Source organism: Heterodontus francisci, unplaced genomic scaffold (assembly GCF_036365525.1).
Source record: "Heterodontus francisci isolate sHetFra1 unplaced genomic scaffold, sHetFra1.hap1 HAP1_SCAFFOLD_58, whole genome shotgun sequence".
NCBI classification, from domain to species: Eukaryota; Metazoa; Chordata; class Chondrichthyes; order Heterodontiformes; family Heterodontidae; genus Heterodontus; species Heterodontus francisci.
Window position 1 is genome coordinate 5,823,861 of NW_027142006.1, and position 20,979 is coordinate 5,844,839.

General features: G+C 48.0%; 1 non-coding gene across 1 annotated transcript; it reads right to left on the reverse strand.

Annotated features, from left to right (window-relative positions):
- Positions 1-1,729: 1,729 nt before the first annotated feature.
- On the reverse strand, positions 1,730-1,812 carry trnal-uaa (transfer RNA leucine (anticodon UAA)). Its single transcript has one exon. It is a non-coding gene; the product is annotated as a tRNA-Leu (tRNA).
- Between the last annotated feature and the right edge of the window lie 19,167 nt (positions 1,813-20,979).

Consider the following 20,979-nt stretch of genomic DNA (forward strand, 5'->3'; position numbering starts at 1 on the left):
TAGCACCAGGATTTTATGATGGAAAATACAGTAAAACAGAACATAAAATGAGAGATCATAAAATTGTTGCCTGAAAATTGAAATTTTCCATCACTTCAATTCCTTCCTGCTCTGGAATTGGAATTTTCCAATTGGAAAATTTCAGCCAATGAGAACTTCTATTTAATTTATGTGACACTCCGATTGGTTAAGAATTGGATTGAGAAGAGGATGACCAATCAGAGACAGAGTCAAACTGCGGGGATTCCAGGCCTCCAGTAACTGAGCTGAAACTGTTCAGATTGACAAACCCTGGCAGCAGCTTCACACATTGGACACTTCACACTTCACAAGGGCTGGTGTGAGAGAAGCTTCAGATCCTGTCATTCCTCTCTGACTCATTATTCATCTAGAACCAAACAATTAGTAAATGTGAAGCAGTGAAGAGACTTTTCACTCTCACTGCAGAATGTGTCATCTGGGGAAATATGGAACTATTACATTCGGAGATTCCAGCTACATTCCTCCCTGAACAAATCCATTCCTAACATTCCCGATCACAGCCTATCCCAGCTCCTGTTGTCACCCGACTCCATCTGAATTGGAGAAACTCAGGTGTTGGGGTTTGAGTTGTGAGGTGGGGTTTCTCCGCCAGTGTTACTGTCTCACAAACTCACCCCCTGAATTTGTGAACTGAGACTGCACCGAACACATCTCCAGTTAGAGTGAGGGCCGGACATCCTTCTGTTTTATTACAGAGAGTGGGGAAAGGGCTGGGTGGAGGGAATGTCAGGGAGTCACCAGGGATCCTCGATTTACTCCAAATCATTTCCATGTGGAATCTGCAGACGGGGCCGGGACAGGGATCATTTGATCAGGGGATCAGCTCTTTCCTGAGAGATGTGGGTGGCTCTGAGAAGAGCCTTTGTGTTCAGATGTTTACAAGTTTCCCGCTCTCTTTCACTTCTTTCCAGACCCTGCTTTCTGAGCCTTCGCTGCTTTCGGCTTGACCTTGCTCTTCCATGTCTGCACTTTCTTCAGCGCCTTTCCGCCCGCCGCATTCTTGCCTTTTTTGACCTTCTTCGCAGGAGACGTTTTCTGAAGCGTTGCTTTCTTCACCGCCTTATTTGGCATTGCCGCCGCCTTGCTGCTCGTTTTCTTGGCTGTTACTTTCTTTGTTGTCACTTTCTTGTCTGCTGATTTCTTCACTAAAGATTTCTTGTCTGCTGGTTTCTTCACTAAAGATTTCTTGTCTGCTGCTTTCTTCACCTTCTTTCCCACTTTTTCCTGGGTTTTCCTTCTTGCTGATTTTGAAGGAGGCGGAGGCTCCCTGTCCCTTGCTCTGCACCAGGGAGCCATTGTTCACATTCCTCTTGATACTTTGCTTGATCTGGGTCTTGAGCTTCTCCTGAGCGGTGGTAGACCTGCAAGGAATCAACTACCAGCTAGCGTATAAAGCGAGACCAAGGCTCAGGGCCTTCAGTTACCTGGAGGGGAGTCGGAGAGGCAGCGGATCCTGTGAGGAACCACAATCCAGGAAGGATGAGAAGGTCATTGTCAGGGTACAGAGGAGATTAAGTTAAAGATTTACCAGTTTATAAGCAAGTGCAGAGCCAAGGAACGGTGCTGAGGCAGATCAAATAAGAGGAAGCTGTGATCAGTTGGAAGGCAAGAGTGATTAAATGACAGAAGAGATGATGGTGCAAGGCAAAAGTCAGGGAAAGAATAAGTAACATTTTGTAAGCACAGATAGCAGGAGTGGGGTTTGAACCCACGCAGACACATGTCTATTGGATCTTAAGTCCAATGCCTTAACCACACGGCCATCCTGGTACATTAACCCACCACTGAAAATGAAATTTAATGTGATCCGGGTGCCATTTGGCCTTTTACAATATAAAGTTATGAAACCTCTCCCATGCTAAATTGGACCCTTCATTATTTATGAACCTCAATCGGATCACCCCTCAGTCTAGGTTTCTCGAAATTGTAGGGTCCCAACTCTTATAGTCTAACTTGATAACCAAGATGTCTTATACTGGGAATTAGTCGAATGTCTCTCCCCTGTACCCTTTCCAAAGCCTCAATATCACCCATCATGTGAGGAGACCAAGACTGGATGCAATATTCCAAGTGAGTCCTGACCAATGTTTCATAAAAGGACAAATTCGGGACATCTCAGATACTGAAGGAGTCCGTGTCCAGAAGCAGCAAGACCTGGACAACATTCAGACTTGGGCTGCTAAGTGGCAAGTAACAGTCACACCACATAAGTGCCAGGCAATGACCATCTCCAACAAGAGAGCATGTAACCATTTCCCTTTGACGTTCAACAGCATTACCATCGCTGAATCCCCCCACCATCAACATCCTGGGGGTTCCCATTGACAGAAGCTGAACTGGAATATTCATGTAAATACACTGGTTGCAAGGGTAAATCAGATAGTGGGAATTCTGTGATGAGTAACTCAGCTCAAGGCACTAGGTGAAATGCTCATTAGGAGAGCTGGAAAAATGGACTGGTCAGGTGTGCAGAAAAGTGGCAAATGGAATTCAACTTGGAAAAATGTGAGGTGATGCCTTTGGTGAGGTCAAACACAGCAAAGGAATACACAATTAATGGGAGAATACTGAGAGGTGTAGAGGAAGTGAGGGACCTTGAAGTGAATGTCCACAAATCCCTGAAAGTAGCAGGATAGGTTGATAAGTTGGTTAAGAAGGCTTATGGAATCCTTTCCTTTATTAGCCGATGTATAGAATATTAGAGCAGGGAGGTTATGCTGGTACTGTATCAATCATTAGTTAGGCCACAACTTCAGTTCTGTGTGCAGTTCTGGTCACCTCATTACAGAAAGGATGTAATTGCACGAGAGAGGTTACAGAGGAGATTTACGAGGATGTTGCCAGGACTGGAAAAATGCAGCTATGAGGAAAGATTGGATAGACTGGGGTTGTTCTCCTTGGAATAGAAGAGGCTGAGGGGAGATTTGATTGAAATGTACAAAATTATGAGGGGTCTGGATAGAATGGATGGGAAGGGTCTATTTACCTTAGTAGGGAGGTCAGTGACTAGGGGGCATAGATTTAAAGTGATGTGTTGAACAATTAGAGGGGAGATGAGGAAAGGGTTATTCACCCAGAAGGCTGTGGGAGTCTGGAAGTCACTGCCTGGAAGGGTAGCTGAGGCAGAAACCCTCAACTCATTTAAAAGGAGTCTGGATGTGCACCTCAAGTACCTGAACCTGCAGGGCTACGGTCCAAATGCTGGACAATGGGATTCAGCTGGGTGGCTCCTTTTTTGGCCTGCCTGTGCTGTAAACTTTCTATGTTCTATGATTCTATGCAGACACAATGGGCCCAATGGCCTCCTTCTCCACTGTAATAATTTTGTGATTTTTGACTCTCCAAAACTTGTCAACCATCTACAAGGCACAAACCAGGATGAGTGCAGCACCAACAATACTCGAGGAACTCGACACTGTTCAGGACAAAGCAGCCACCTTGATTGTAACCCCATTCACCACCTTAAACATTCACTCCCTTCACCACTGACGCACAGTGGCAGTAGTGTGTACCATCTACCAGATGCACTGCTGTAACTCACCAAGGCTCCGCAGACAGCACCTTCCAAACCTAAGACCTCCACCACCTTGAAGGACAAGGGCTGCAGATGCATGGAAACACCACCATGTGCAAGCTCCCCTCCAAGTCACACACCATCTGATCTGCAAATATATCGCTGTTCATTCACTGATGTTGGGTCAAAATCCTGGATCTCCCTTCCTAACAGCACTGTGGGTGTACCTACACCATTTGGAGTGCAGCAATTCAAGAAGGGAGCTCACCGCCACCTTGTCAAGGACAATTAGGGATGGGTAACAAATTCTGGCCTTGCCAGTGTCACTCACATCCCATGAAAGAATATGCCTCATTTTATGCTCAATTGTCCTCTGAATGCAGCACAACCCTCTATTTGCTCCAACTGTCACTTCACAACATTGCTGCTGTACCTTTAGAGATCTGTGCACTAGAACATCCAGATCTCTGCTCAAAATTATTTTCTTTTTTCCACCTACTTTAATGTTTTTCCCTGAAGGGTGTATGAATGTTGAGCATTCACCCTGTCCACATGAATAACACTGCACTTACCCAAATTAAACATCATTTACCAGTCATGAACCCAATCTCCCAACACATTAAGATCAGCCTGAAACAGTTGACTATCGTCTACAGTCGGAACACTCGCACAGATCTTCAAATCATCTGTAAATCTACAGATGGTGCCCCCTCCACCTACATCCAGATCATTAATAAAAATAGTAAAGAGCAACAGACCCAACACCGATTCCTGTGGGACACCACTGGTAACTGGTCTCCAAACAGATCCAGATCCATCTGTAACTACTTTCTGCCTACGTCCTGCCAGTCAGTTCCCAATCCAGATCAATATATTACCACTGATACCAGGGACTTTAATCTTATAGAGAAGCCTCTTGTGTGGAACCTTATCAAAATCTTTTGGATGAGATCAGCTAATTGAACACAGGCCGAGGATTAGGCCTAGGCCCGTCCTGCTCTGTGTGTGGGTCGCAGGACGACACAAGGTGAGATCAGCTCACTGAGCACAGGCCCTTCCTGCTCTATATGGTGCTCAGTACCTCACCAAATGAGAATAACTAACACACCACAGGCCATGGAGCCTCGGCCCATCCTTCCCTGATTGCGGTTCAGTGCCAACCAGGTCAGATCAGCTAATTCAGCATAGGCTGGAGATGGAACCTGGACCTTTCCTGCTCTGGGGACTCCGTACCATACCAGGTGCGATGAAGTAAAATACCACAGGCCGGGGATGGAGCCTGAGATTTCCCTGTTCTGTGTGGGGCTCTGTACAACAACGTGTGAGAAGAATTATCATCCCTCAGGCTGAGGAAGGAGCCTGGGCCCATTCTGTTCTGTGTGGCTCCTACCACACTGAGTGGGATCAGTTAACTCAACACAGGCCATGAATACAACCAGGCCCTTTCCTGCTCCGTGTGGCTCAGTTTCACACCAGGTGGCATCAGCTAACACAGCACAAGCTGGGGCTGGAGCCTGGGCCCGCCCTGCTCTGTGGGCTCAGTAACAACCCGTAAGATGAACCTTTTTCAAAAGACTTCAGTGTATTTATCTCTGTCCAACACTCTGAGGCAGCTTTCTGTGTTTATAAAGAGTGTAATTTATTGACTGGTCTCTTGGATCAAACAGGGTAACAGACAGAGGTCTGTGTGCAGAGGGTTTGGGGGTGAGCTCTGATTCCTAACCCTTTCTGGATTGTGAAGAATAAAGAATGAATGAGAGAGAGAGAATGTGGGAGAAGGGATGATGGAAGAATTTGTCCGTGAACCTGATTAAATGTGGCTCAAACGCAAGATAATATTAAGGTATCAAGAGCAGAACATTAACATAATCTGAGTTCCGCGATCTGGTCGGGTCCCATTCCCCTGAAGTGAGGAATGAACGGGTGGGGAAATTCCGCCTGGAGTTATATTTGTCTCCAATGAAGATGAGTTCACAGTGAGGATGGAATAGCTCAGTTGGGAGAACACTAGATTGAAGAACCAGGATACAATCCCTGGTTTCATCAGTTTTAAGTTGGTGTCTCCATCAGTTTAAGTAGAGAGAATCAGAGGGGAGATTTTCCACTCTTGACCCCATGGGCTGAATTTTAAACGAACGGTGCGGCTCTCGGCAGAGACACCGGAAGCGGGTGTCATCACCACACGAGTGAAATGTGGCCGGCCGACCCCGATCACGGAGCAGCCGACCAATTAATGAAGGGGAGGCGTGGGGCCCATGTAAACAAGGACCAGAGGCAGGGAACGAGGCACTGATGGCACCGGCATCTGACACAACGGCAGGTGCTGGCACCATATTTAAAGGGCTGCCAGACCTGCATTCACTGCTGCCTGGTTTAAAGGAGTGTCTTCCTGAGAGCCCTCTGCTGTCTCAGGACCCGTTCTGCTGCCTCTGCTGCCCCAGGACCCGTTCTGCTGCCTCTGCTGTCCCAGAACCCGTTCTGCTGCCTCTGACGCTCCAGGTCCCGTTCTGCTGTCCCAGGACCCGTTCTGCTGCCCCAAGACCCGTTCTGCTGCCTCTGATGCCCCAGGACCCGTTCTGCTGTCCCAAGACCCATTCTGCTGCCTCTGATGCCCCAGGACCCGTTCTGCTGTCCCAAGACCCGTTCTGCTGCCTCTGATGTCCCAAGACCCGTTCTGCTGCCTCTGCTGCTCCAGGACCCGTTCTGCTGTCCCAAGACCCGTTCTGCTGCCTCTGATGCCCCAGGACCCGTTCTGCTGCCTCTGATGCCCCAGGACCCATTCTGCTGCCCCTGCTGCTCCAGGACCCGTTCTGCTGCATCGGCTAACCCAGGACCCATTCTGCTGCCCCAAGACCCGTTCTGCTGCCTCTGATGCCCCAGGACCCGTTCTGCTGCCCCAGGACCCGTTCTGCTGCCTCTGCTGCTCCAGGACCCGTTCTGCTGCCCCAGGACCCGTTCTGCTACCTCTGCTGTCCCAGGACCAGTTCTGCTGCATCTGCTGCCCCAGGACCTGTTCTGCTGCATCTGCTGCCCAGGACCCGTTCTGCTGTCACTGATGCCCCAGGACCCGTTCTGCTGCACTGATGCCCCAGGACCCGTTCTACTGTCACTGATGCCCCAGGACCCGTTCTGCTGTCTCTGCTGCCTGATAGGTAAGGAGCTGAATGCGAGCCTGCAGTGACCATGGTCCAATGGTTTGGCGATGCCTTCCTGCAGGTTCGCCTCCAGGTGACAACAGATAGGTGGAAGATCCTCTTCCCTCGGGATGGGAGGTGGAGACCTGTCCGCCTGACCAAGCAAAGCTGCTTTGAGATAGTAGGTGAAGTCAGCTGCCGTGGGGTCACCCCCAAGACATGGATCCAGTGCACGAAGTGGGTCAATGACCGGATCCGGGCTGCTCAGGCGCAAACTCAAAACACTTTGGACCCTTTGGACATTGCGCATGGCAGAGTGAGAGGGAGTGTTTGGTGGAAAGGGAGTGACCACCCAGTCATGTGCATTGGGGAAGGGCAGCAGGACATGCTGCCTGAGGCTTGGCTGCATCTCGGTGGGAGGTGCACGTCAGTCATTGTATAAACTCACACAGACCCTCGAGAGGGGCCACATGCAGGAGGAATATGTGTGTCCACATCATGGACTGCTGGACTATCACCATCAGAGATATTGGGTTTGTCCTCGCTGGGAGACTAACTTTGTTGATCATAGTGGCTGCAGGAGAAGACAGCCCACAATCGGAAAGAGGGTGTCAAGACTGGCAGTGGATGCCTTATCTCCATGTCCTCAATCCGATGGAGGAGGAGGCCATGGAACAGGCCGGGCAGCAAAGCAGCTGCTCCATAGCTGATGGAGAGACAGGGACACCTACCAAAGAGAGTGAGTGAACATCTCCTGGGGCACAAGGGAGCATCCGCTGCAAAGGAGCCACAGTGTTCATCTGTTCACCACTGCATCAATGGAGCTGCACTTTAGGGGTGGTTGGAATGTCACGATATGAAGACGCTAACCCTTCAATGTCCCTGTTTGCACATGCAGGCTAGGATGAACGACAAGAGCGAAGAGCTGGAGAGACTGGGGGACAGCCAGACACCTCTGAGGAGGAGGAGGGAGCCTCTGAGGGTGCACCGTCACATCATTCCCCTGCATTCTCCACCAGCACAGAAACCCTCACTCGGTGGGTATCCACTCGCTGTTAGATTTGGGCACACAAGCTGGTGAGCACGTCACAGACAGGCCCGGGCAGCTGACGGAGGCAGTGACAGCCGAGGCCACTGGCAGTTGGAAGTCTGTGGGAGGCCAGGCCCATGCTGAGTCCTAGGCTGATGACGTGCCTCTGGTGTCACCAGCAACACGGGAAATGCTGCAGCTGCAGCAAGAGGTCAGGCAACATCTGGCAGAGTTGCCGGAGGTTATGTGTACCCAAGCTCGTATGATGGAGGAGTCCATCCAGGCCTTGCATGCTGTACTGTCTCCGATGGGGGTGTGTCTGGCTTCCTTTCTTGAGAGATTGGTGACTCTGATGGAGAGCCAGATCCAGCCGACCAATCAGTGGCCGCCGGAGATGTGCGCAGACTTGCACTCCATCGCTTTGTCCATGAGATCTATCCAGCGGTGACAAGGTGAGAGGGGGGACGAGGCACCTGAACTCTTCACCAGGTCCACGTCCCTCTCAGGTCAGCAGGGAGGTACAAGTGTGTCTTATAAGGGGGAGGAGCAGCTGGCTGCTACATCTGGGGTCTCCTCTCAGGGTGCTCCTGGTGTGGACAGTAGCTCCAAAGCCCCTCTGCCAGTGACACAAGTGATGCCAGTGCCTGCCTCCATCACCCTCGATGACAGAGGGGGTCCCTGTACCTGTGAAGGTGGTCCTCAGTGTGCCGGGGCCCTCCAGGCCTCAGGCAGCAAGAGGACGGCCACCAATGTCATCCCAAGCCATGGGGCAGCAAGGTCAGCAGCCAGTCTCCATCTCAGCTGACAGAGCAGGGGGAGCACCATGTCGGAGCATGCGGAAAAGATTTCAGAAGAGCACCAAGATTCACTTTGGGTTCACGGTGAATGTGCATTCCAGATGGATAGGGTTGCGTTTGGTGTCACGGAAGAAAGAAATGATGTTCTCTCACTATGTCTCCTTCTTATTGTTGATGCCCTTTGGGACTTCATTTAAACCCTTCCTCCCAAGGGGCTGGAAGTGAGGGACCAAGCCCTGAGTTCACAAAGCTTCGGCCTTGTCACTGTGTGATGTGTACCTGGACGCTGCAGTGCAGAAGGAAGGAGGCGACAACAGGGCTGCTTAAAGCTAAGACTTTTTTGCTGTGGTTCCAGAAGGTGGTAAGGCTCAAAGGAAACTTGAATGTATAAGGGTGTCTCATGTCTCCCTTGTGTGTATCTCATGGCCCATTTCTTGCTGTTCCCGAGGTTCTTCATCTGGCACTGCTTGGACAGCATCCTCCTCCACATCCTCATCATCAGAGGAGACATCACACTCCACGATATCCTCACGAGTCAACACCTCACCCCTCTGTCATGCCAGATTGTGCTGTGCACAGCAAACCACCAAGATATGCGAGACTCTCGCCGGGACATACTGAAGGGCTCCACTGGATCGATCTAGGCACCTGAATCTCATCTTCAGGAGACCAATGGCCTCCTTGATGGTCGCTCGGGTTGACCCGCAGTAGGTGTTGTAGCTCTCCTCTGCATCCATGCGTGAGTTCCTCACAGACGTCAGTACTCATGTCCTCAGTGGGTAGCCCTTGTCTCCAAGTATCCATCTCTGAAAGCGGATGGGGCCGCGGAAAGGTTCTGGCACCTGGGAGTGCCTTGGTATGCAGGCATTGTGGCTACTTCCCGGGATTTGTGCACACACCTGTAGGATCCATTTGTGATGGTCACAGACCAGTTACACACTGAGCAAGTGGAAGCCCTTCCTGTTGAAGGCTGCTGGCTGGTCTGCAGGAGCCTTGATGGTCACTTGGGTGCAGTCAATGACACCCTACACCTGGGGAAATCCAGTGATGGCCCTGAATCCTGTAGTCCTCTCAGCTTGACTGTTTGGATCGATGTGCACATAGTCACCGGCCCTCCTGAACAGGACATTGATGACCTCCTTGATGCACTGATTCACCACAGACTGTGAGATTCCACACATATCTCCAGTGGATCCCCACAATGATCTGCTGGAGTAGAAGTTCAGTGGCACGGTGACTTTCAGTGACACTGGCATCAGATGCCCACCAAGTCCCATGGGGCACAGCTGCATCATGGCAGAGAGATCAGTGACGACTTCCGTGGAGAGGTGCCGTCTGTGGAGACACTGTCACTCGGACATCTGCAGGTAGTTGAACCTCGGCTGACGTGTTCCTCTGCCTCCTTCTCCAGCCTCCTGTTCGAGACTGGCCCTCCTGTGGGCCCCCAAGCTGCTGTGGTGTCCCTGCTGGTGCCTGGGCCTCCCTCTCTACTCCTCCTCCTCTTCAATGGGAGCCTCGAATCCAGGGTGAATGAGGCCCATGAGAGGTTGCCCCTCCCTGAGTGCAAGGCCTTCACAGTAAACAACACCCAGTCACAGTTACCTCACTTGTCACCCTCAATGAAGTGGCACTGCCCTAATGGCACCCTGGTGTTGCTCGCCCTGCAGAGCTGGCACATGAGACCCCACTCCTGACAGTGTTTCCCGATGCCCTTTCCCCCTCCACCCTTGCTGCCAAGTTATGCTGCCTCACCCGATAGCTTCCCAGTGAAGACAACACTCAGCTCCCACCTCCCAGTCACCTCCTTTAACCAGGCGAGGCTCTGAAGCCCCGTGGTTCCCGTGTGCTATTAGTTCAATTGGACCCAGTGAATAAAATTGCTGACAATTGAACTCATAAATACTTTAAATGCCTTCTTGCCGACTGGATGTGCGAAGTCTGCCCTCCATGTCAGCCGCCGACAGAAAAATCCGGTCCGACGTCTTCCATCCCTATTTTATACACCCCCCTCCCCCTCCCCAGCCTCCATTCCCGTCTCCAACGGTCCCTTAAAATTCTGGCAAATGTCTCGAAGACGAATGGGAGTGAAACGACATCTGCTCCTTAGCCTGAACAGGGAGAGCTGCTCTCTCTGTGTTTAAAGTGAATGAATCTGATCTTTACCTTGTCTTACTGGGACGTTCACTGTCTGGAAATGTCTGTTTGAAAATGTTTTCCTGGTATATTAATGCAGCAGAGGAGCAGATGTGAGGTGCTGTTCAACAGAGAGGTTTGGAAGTGGGTGAAGGGGTGGAGTGACGGTGTGAGTGAGAGGCGCAGTGAGCGCCATTCTCAATAAAGTGTCAGGAATAAAGGTCAGAGGAACAGACCAGGCAGGAAACACAGAAAGAGCGATGAGAAGCTGGTGTGAAAAACAGAGATTAAACAACAGGCTTGTTCAGTTGGAACAAAAACAAGAAATGCTGGAATCACTCAGCAGGTCCGGCAGCATCTGCGGAAAGAGAAGCAGAGTCAACGCTTCGGGTCAGTGACACTTCCTCGGCTGATTCCGAGGAAGGGTCACTGACCCGAAGCGTTGACTCTGCTTCTCTTTCCGCAGATGCTGCCGGACCTGCTGAGTGATTCCAGCTTTTCTTGTTTTTGTTTCAGATTTCCAGCATCCGCAGTATTTTGCTTTGATTTTATGGCTTGTTCAGTTGGTTTGGGTCTGGTGGTTAGAATACCCAGAATCTGGGTTCACTTCCCTTCCAACTCAGCGAATTGTATCAACATTATGTTCATAAAACCATAGAATGATACCCAAAGAAGGAGACCATTTGGTCCATTGTGTCAGTGCTGTCTCTTTGCTTGTGCTATCCAATTAGTCCTGGTGTTCAGCTTTTTCCTGTAATCTGTACATTTTTCCTTCCAGTATTTATCCATATTGCTTTTCAAAGTTACTACTGAATCTGCTTTCAAGTCCCGATCAGACAGTGCATTCCAGATCACAACACATCACTGGATAAAAAATCATTCCTCATTTCGCCTCTGGTCTTTTCTCAATCACCTGATAAATACATCCTCTGGTTACTGACCCTTTTGCCACTGGAAACAATTTCTCCTTATTCAACTTATTGAAAACCTTCTTGATGATGTCACATACTAGACTGCCAGTAAAACTGAAGCCCATGGAATAAAAGGGACAATGACAGCATGCATATGAAGTTTGCAGACTGATAGGAACATAGGAGCAGGAGTCGGCCATTCAGCCCGTCGAGCCCACCCTGCCATTCAATATGATGATGACTGATCGTCCACTTCAATGCCTTTTTCCCACATTATCTCCATATCCCCTATGTCATTTGTATTTAGAAATCTGTCAATCTCTGCTTTAAACATACTCAATGACTGAGCTTCCACAGCCCTCTGAGGTAGAGAATTCCAAAGATTCACAACCCACTGAGTAAAGAAATTTCTCCTCATCGCTGTCCTAAGTGGCTTTCCCCTTACGTTGAAATTGTGTCCCCTGGTTCTAGACTCCTCAACCGGGGGAAACATCTTAGCTTCATCTACCTGTCTATCCCTTTAAATATTTTGTAAGTTTCAATGGGATCACCTCTCATTCTTCAAAACTCTAGAGAATACAGGCCCAGTTTCCCCAATCTCTCTTCATTTGACAGTCCCGCCATCCCGGGAACAAGTCTGGTGAACCTTCGTTGCACTCCCTCTATGGCAATGATATCCCTCCTAAGGTAAGGGAAACAAAACTTCACACAGTATTCCAAAGTACAGTCCAACCAAGGTTATATACAATTGAAGCAAGACTTCACTACTCCTGTCCTCAAATCCTCTTGTGATAGAGGCTAACATATCATTAGCCTTCCTAATTGCTTGCTGCACCTGCATGTTAGCTTTCAGTCACTTATAGACAAGGACACCCAGGCCCCTTTGTACATTCACACTCTTACCATTTAACAAATAATCTGCACATCTGTTTCTCCTACCAAAGTGGATAACCTCACGTTTTTACACATTATACTTCATGTGCCACTTTCTTGTCCACTCACTAAGTCTGTCCAAATTCCCTTGAAGCCGCTTTGCATCTTCCTCACAACTCACATTCCCACCTAGTTTTGTGTCATCTGCAAACTTGGAAATACTACATTTGGTCCCCACATCCAAATCATGTGAACAGCTGGGTCACAGTGTGGTGGTGAACAGTTGTATTTCTGTCTGGAGGAAGGTTTACAGTGGGTTCCCCATGGTTCCTCATAACTTCAGTTGTGTGCAGAGACTGGAAAAGCTGGGGTTGTGCTCCTTGGAGCAGAGCAAGTTCAGAACAACTTTGACAGAGTTAGAATCAAGGAATCAAATGGTTACAGTACAGAAGGAGACCATTCAGTCCATCATGTCCATGACAGCTCTTTGCAAGAGCAGATCAGCTAATTCCACTCCTCTGCCCTTTCATTGTAGCCCTGCAAATTTTCTCTATTCAGGTGTTTATCCAATTCCCTTTTGAAAGCCACGATTGAATCTGCCTCCAGCACACTCTCAGGCAGTATATTCCAGATCCGAACCACTCACTCTGTCCCACACCCGTGGTACCATTGCAGAAAATCTTTTCTGTTCATTTCATCCCTCATAAATAATTGAAATGAAATGTTTATTGGGAAATGCACAACATAAAACGGAAAGAGAAATAAATGCTGAGCAAAATAGAAGTCAATGTTTGGAAGGTAAAAAGAGCAAAAGATGTAACTTTTATTCTGGATGAGTGAGAGGAATATATCACACTTTGGGGCTTTTGTAAGAGGATTTACTGATAAACCTGGGATTTGAGAGGAAGCTGGTTCATGGTTTACAGAACAAATTCAGCCCCTGGGGTGGAGCCAACAGCTGCACCGTCCAATAACAGACAGGACGGGGACACTGTCTCAGGCCTGGTGAGCTCAGTCGATGAAAGCATGAAACTCTGAAGCTCAAGTTTTTGAGTTTGAGCCCACGGTGGGTGTTTTCTATTTCCTTTTTAGGCTGATTTTCCAGGCGTTATCCAGCTCTGAATTCCTCGGCAGAGAGTTCAAGGAGTATTTGAAATGAGATTCAACAACAGTATGAGAAAGTCTCTCCTTGATTCAGGACTCTTACCTCTCTGCAGCATCTCACTGCTGAAGATTGAACTTTCTCATTTCATTCTCAGCTCAGGGTCAGTGTGGACCAATGGGACTTCTGGCTGTCTCCCACTTCACAATCCATCAGTGCTGAGAAAGCAATGGGGAATATTACTCACATGTTGCAATGTTTTATAAATACTTGAATGCATTTCACACTGTGTCGAACAGTGTGAATCTCCCCTGGTATATCAGCTGACCAACACTTCAACTGAACATTCACATAATGTGAGCTCTGAGATCTGTTCAGATCCCATTCCCAAGACCTGGAAAGTGGTTTTGGGCTGGATCACTCTTTTTCAGCTGGCACAGACACGATTGCTAAATGGTCTCATTCTGAGCCATAAATTTTCTCCATTTTCTATGTTCTATGAAGTGAGGTGTGATTGGGAGGGGCAATTCCACCAGGGTTATATTTTCTACCAAAACAATGACACAAGGGATACTTCACATTTTTATTCATTCATTCATGCGATGTGGGCATCGCTGGCTAGGCCAGCATTTATTGCCCATCCCTAATTGCCCATGAGAAGGTGGTGGTGAACTGCCTTCTTGAACCGCTGCAGTCCATGTGGGGTAGGTACACCCACAGTGCTGTGAGGAAGGGAGTTCCAGGATTTTGACCCAGCGACAGTGAAGGAACGGCGATATAGTTCCAAGTCAGGATGGTGTGTGGCTTGGAGGGGAACTTGCAGGTGGTGGTATCCCCTGCATTTGCTGCCCTTGCCCTTCTCGGTGGTAAAGGTCGCTGGGTTTGGAAGGTGCTGTCTAAGGAGTCTTGGTGCATTGCTGCAGTGCATCTTGTAGACGGTACACACTGCTGCCACTGTGTGCCGATGGTGGAGGGAGTGAATGTTTGTAGATGGGGTGCCAATCAAGTGGGCTGCTTTGTACTGGACGGTGTTGAGATTCTTGAGTTGGAATTGCACCCATCCAGGCAAGTGGAGAGTATTCCTTCACACTCTTGACTTGTGAATTGCAGATGGTGGACAGGCTTTGGGGAGTCAGGAGTCATGGATGAGTGAGAGGAATATATCACACTTTGGGGCTTTTGTAAGAGGATTTATTGATAAACCTGGGATTTGAGAGGAAGCTGCTTCATGGTTTACAGAACAAATTCAGCCCCTGGGGTGGAGCCAACAGCTGCACTGTAATTACTTGCCTCAGGATTCCAAGCCTCTGACCTGCTCTTGTAGTCACGTTATTTGTATGGCTACCCATGGTAACCCCCATGATGTTGATGGTGGGGGATTCAGTGATTGTAATGCTATTGAATGTCAAGGGGAGATGGTTAGATTCTCTCTTGTTGGAGATGGTCATTGCCTGGCACTTGTGTGGTGCGAATGTTACTTGCCACTTATCATCCCAAGCATGTGAGACTGAAATAGCTCAGTTGGGAGTGTGTTAGACCGAAGATCCCTGGTTCAATCTGGGGTTTTGGCAGTTTTCCTTTATTCTGCATCGCCCTTTGGTTTTGACTCTTGAGCTGCACAATTTACACTGAAATTATTTACCCAACTCTGAAGGTTGGATTGGAATAGAGAGATATCAAGGATGGGAAATATTTACATTGTCAGCTTTAGCTTATTCTCTATCTCCTTGTGTCCTTTTCCCCAGTTTTTGAATCTTTCGGGGCCGGGAGAACATTTGATTTGCTGCATATGTCCCAAACTGAAGCCTTTTCCACATCTCTGGGCGGTCAGACTTGCTCTGTCTGTTTTTGCTGTTCGTGACCATTAACGAGAACAGGCCACGAGTTCAATGTTTATCAGCAAAGGGAAGATAATTGGAAAGAATTCTGTGTTACTCCAGACCAGTGACAAAGATGCAATGGATGTTATTCAAAATACATTCCCTTTGACATTTTATGTAAACTTGTTTGCATCTAAAAGTTGGATTTTAAGTGTTACAAAAATGTGTCAAATTATTGACTGACCATGTGACAGCGCACATGGGGATCAAATCCACAGCCTTGTTGTTATCAACACTGCGTCCTAACCACCTGAACTAAGCGGCCTATAGACAGAGCCAGGTATGGGTTTGAGCCACACGCTGTGCGGTTTGTGTTTTATTTCTCACACTGGGTGACAGAGCGATTGTACAAACAATGGACACATCACATCCCTGAAACATTGTTCTGATATAAAACAGTGTGAAATAAGAACTGAGCATGGAAATGGAACGGAACCAGGAATCAGGACTTTAATCCATTGAAGTTGATCTTGAAATTCAACAATTCACTGAACATTCCAATGGATCGAACTCTTTTCTGATATCAAATCCAGGAACTTGAGCTGCTGTAAAACATAACTGAGCCTGACGTGATTCGAACACACAACCTTTTGATCTGGAGTCAGTCGCGCTACCGTTGCGCCACAAGCTCACAGCTAAAGCAAAGTCTTCCATTCCTGGCAGATTTACTTCTTGTTTAGATTCAGTGATTGAAATTAATTCAATCCTCATCTGACCTCCGCTCTGCAAAGGCCTGCCACCCGACCTGAACCCGACGGGACCTGTGTCGGGTCCGGGTCGTGTTGGGTCGCTCTTCCGGGTCTGGCTTTCGGGCTCGGGTCAGGTCGGGCCAGGTTCGGGTCGGGCTGGGTCCAGGTCGGGCTGAGTCCGTGTCGGACACACACAGTAAGTATTACATTTAACTCTGCTGGGAAGTTGAGTTTAATAAGTGTCAAAAGTTGAAAAGCCAACCTAAGCTGGGAGTCCGGGTCATCAAGGAGGGAAACTCTGAGTCTGCTCAGTGAGCAAGTGAGCACCTCTATGACGTCATTGCGCTCATGCTGCAGTTTCCTGTAGATTCGGAATCGGGAGGTAGATAAAGTGAACATTCCGGTGGTCGGGTAAGGTTCGGGTTAGTTTGGGCGTGGGAATAAATGGAGATACTCGGGCCGGGTCGGGCTCGGGTCCAATGTGGTTCTGTCGGGTTCGGGTCGGGTATTTTTTCCTGACCTGAGCAGGCCTTTACCGCTCTGTCAGTTCAGTGCCATATTTAAACTATTACTTGGAGTTCTGTTTTACAGGGTCTCGGCTGTTTACGTGTTTCCCAGACCCACTACTCTGATTAATCAGACATTTTGCTGCTAACTGCTGCTGCTACAATTGAAATGTAAAAAAGAATTTCCAGTGACCTGCAACCAATGGACAAATACATTTCAGAAAGTTAAAGCTCATTCGCCAATCCACAAATGTGTCTTTCTGCTTATATTTATAAACAACTCCTTCTCTCCACTATGAGAACTATACAATCACTCCAGTTATTTGAAAGTTAGTATAAGATGTTCCAGTTCATCAATTTTAAAACTGCAGCAGGTATTTTCCAGAAAACTTCTCTGTTGGAACCTCAGTCCCATTTAGATTGAAAGTGGACAATTAATGTATTCACTTGTTCATTGTGGACAGGTGTCTGACTTAGAATAACTCTCATTAACTTTCAATGAGGTGGCAGTATTTCTGTGCTCCCATTTTACACAGTCTGTCCTGTTCATGCACCATGTTTTTATTCTCCTCTCCCATTCTCCACAGGATACAGATTACAAGCATCATCAATCTAGCTGTTGAAAAGCATTGGAAGAATCTGGTCACACAGGGATTGAAACATTCATTTTCTGCCATTTTACAAGTTGGTTGCTTTAAACACAGTACAATGTGCAATCATCTTGAAAGGAGATTCTCTTTAATATCCAATACAAACTGAATTACAAACGTGACAGACAAACACAGGAGAACAAGTGACTAGTGAACACAAACCTCATGGTGCTCATTTTCAGATTTATTGCAGTCATCTTACAAAACAAGTGAAAGAATATTCCAGTGAAATGATTTGGAAAGTAGGTGTGACTTTTGTTGGTGCCTTTCTTTGCTCTGTTGGTGAAACTTTCTTGCACCTGACTCCTGTTCATGTCTCTGTTTCCTCTATTGAATGAGGAAGGAGGTATTTGATCAGAAATCAACTGGATTGTGTACCTTTGAGAGGGGATTTCTGCACCATCAGGGCTGGAAACAGGAGTGAGTGTAAGACAATGTGTGGAGTTTGATTTTGTACAGAGGGAGAGCAAATCTAACAGGACTGTGAGATATTGGCCTGGATTTTACAGCCCCAATAGCGGTGAACTCAGACTTTCACTGCTATTGAGGGTCTGAACAGCACTGCAACTGCTGGTACATGCACACACTAACACCAGCATCTGGAAGTTGTGGTGGTGAGAAATGTGCTTAGAAGGAGCCTCTGATCATAATCGCACCAGCCCACTCTTTAAAGTGACAGGGACCTGTAGTTCAGCAATTTGGGCTCATTGCCCACAATGTACCCTGATTTTTACCTGGGTTGGATTTAAGCCGGTACCAACAGGCTCAGGGCTGCTCGGGAAGGACTTTTCTGTTGACACAACAGCTCCACTATTCCAGGAAGACACCGGCAGCAGCAGGGGTCAACTCTCAGAAAGGAGTTCAGACATTTTAAATGTTGTATTTTATTTCATAATTGTATGTAAGTTTTTAGCATGGCCTGATCAGAGTTCTTAAATTTACATCTGACTTTTTATTAACAAGATTGAAGTGTTTTTAAAAGATCTCGAAATGTATATGACTTTTTCTCAAGATTTACTTGGCTTCTTTGTAAAGACTCGAGGAAGACTGAAGTGACTTTTAAAAACTACATCTTATCCTTTAAAATCCTGCTTCCATGCAGATGACATTGGAAGATGACTTCAGAATAACTTAGACAATCTTTCTAACAGGTACTGCAACAGCTTAAGTCCTACTTTCTGCAAAAGCTGGTGAATTACCTTCCGGGAGCGGAGAGGAGCGGAGCGGAGCAGACCTATATGGAGCGATATGAGGAGAACGCCGAGAGCGGAGCCTATAAATCCAATCCGAGGATCGAGGCCCAGTCTCTTCCCTTCCAGGAGTGGAGTGGAGCTCTTCCAGTGTGCTGGAGTTTTGAAAGAAAAGAAGCCAACTGTGATGTCAGAGGAGAACTGCAAGGTGATTGGTTGGTGAGTCACTGCTGTTAGTGTATTTAAATATCTTAAAGAAAAGGGCAAAGTTTTTTAGTTGAAAAAAAAACCTCTACTGATAAGGTGAGTACTACTAAAGTGTTTTGTTTATTCAGTGTAGCTTATGAAGGACTTTAGATTGTCGTGGGTAGAACAAGGCCCCGAGTGTCATTAGTATTTTTTAATTAAGGAAGTAACTAATTAATCTAAGGGTAAGTCATGGCAGGAGAGCTCAGCCCCGTGATATGCTCCTCCTGCGCTATGTGGGGACTCAGGAACCCTCCCAGTCTCCATGACGACCATGTGTGCAGGAAGTGTATCCAGCTGCAGCTACTGGCTACTCGCATTATGGAGCAGGAACTGCGGGTGGTTTCACTGTGGAGCGTCCGCGAAGCTGAGGGCGTCATGGATAGCATGTTTAGTGAGGTGGTCGCACCGCAGGTAATGGATGCACAGGCAGAAAAGGGATGGGTGACCACCAGATGGAATAGTAGGAGCAGGCAGGTAGTGCAGGAGTCCCCTGTGGCCATCCCCCTCTCAAACAGATACACCGCTTTGGTTACTGTTGGGGGGAAGACCTCCCAGGGGAAAAGAGCAACAGCGCGGTCCGTGGCATCACGGAGGGCTCTGCTGCACAGCAGGGGAGGAAAAGGGGTGGAAGAGCTATTGTGATAGGGGATTCTATCATAAGGGGTGCTGATAGGCGTTTCTGTGGCCGCAAACGAGACTCCAGGTTGGTATGTTGCCTCCCTAATACAAGGGTCAAGGATGTTTCCGAGCAGCTGCCGGAAATTCTGAAAGGGGAGGGTGTGCAGCCAGAGATCGTGGTCCATATTGGTACGAACGACATAGGCAGGAAGAGAGATGAGGTTCTGCAAAGTGAATATAGGGAGTTAGGCAGAAGGTTAAAGAGCAGGACCTCGAGGGTTGTAATCTCAGGATTACTCCCTGTGACACGTGCTAGTGCGGGTAGGAATAGGAGGATTAGGCAAATGAAAGTGTTGCTGAAGACTGGCGAAGGCGGGAGGGCTTCAGGTACTTGGATCATTGGGATCTCTTCTGGTGCAGAGGTGACCTGCACAAGAGGGACGGGTTGCATCTGAACTGGAAGGGGACCAATATCCTTGTAGGGAGATTTTATAGTAATACACGGGAGGGTTTAAACTAGTCTTGCAGCGGGGGTGGAACCCAAAGTAGTAGTCTCTCCGATGAGATAGTTGAGGCAAATGGAGAGGTTAAAGCAAGCAAGTCCAGTAGGCAGGCCAGGCAGGGGCAGGACAGGGAACGTGGAAGGTCTGGTAGGCTAAACTGCATTTACTTTAATGCAAGTATCCTTACAGGTAAGGCAGAATAACTCAGAGCATGGATCAGTACATGGGATTGTGATATTGTAGCTATTACGGAAACGTGGTTGAGGGATGGGCAGGACTGGCCACTCAATGTACCGGGGTACCGATCCTTCCGGCGTGACAGAGGTGGAGGTAAGAGAGGAGGGGGAGTTGCACTATTGATTAGGGAGGACATCAGTACTTAGAGAGGATATCCCGGGGTGAATGTCCAGTGAGGCCATACTGGTAGAACTTAGAAATAATAAACGGGTGATCCCTTTGATGGGATTATACTGTAGGCCCCCCAATAGTCAGAGGGAAGTGGAGGAGCATATATGTAGGGAAATCACAGATAGGTATAGGAATTATAGGGTGGTAATAGTAGGTGATTTTAACTTCCCTAAGATTGACTGGGACTGCCTTAGTGCAAAGGGATCAGATGGGGAAGAATTTGTTAAGTGAATCCAGGATAGTTTTCTGAAGCAGTACGTGGATGGCCCGACTAGAGAAGGGGCGACACTCGACCTCCTCTTAGGAAATTAGGATGGGCAGGTGGTTGATGTGTCATTGGGGGAGCACTTTGGGAACAGTGACCATAACTCTATTAGCTTCAAGATAGTTATGAAAAAGAATAGGACTGGTCCTCAGGTTGAAGTCCTAAATTGGGGGAAGGCTAATTTCCATGGCATCAGACAGGAACTCTCAAAAGTTGAATGGGAGAGGCTGTTTACAGGTAAAGGGACGTCTGGCAAGTGGGAGGCTTTTAAAAGTGAGATAGGAAGAGTTCAGGGCCAGCATGTTCCTGTTAGATGGAAGGGCAAGGCTGGCAAGTTGAGGGAACCTTGGTTGACGAGGGATATTGAGGGTCTGGTCAGGACAAAGAAGGAGGCATACGTCAAGTATAGGCAGCTGGGATCGAGCGAGTCCCTCGAGACCTATAGGGGATGTAGGAGAACACTTAAGAAGGAAATTAGGAGGGCG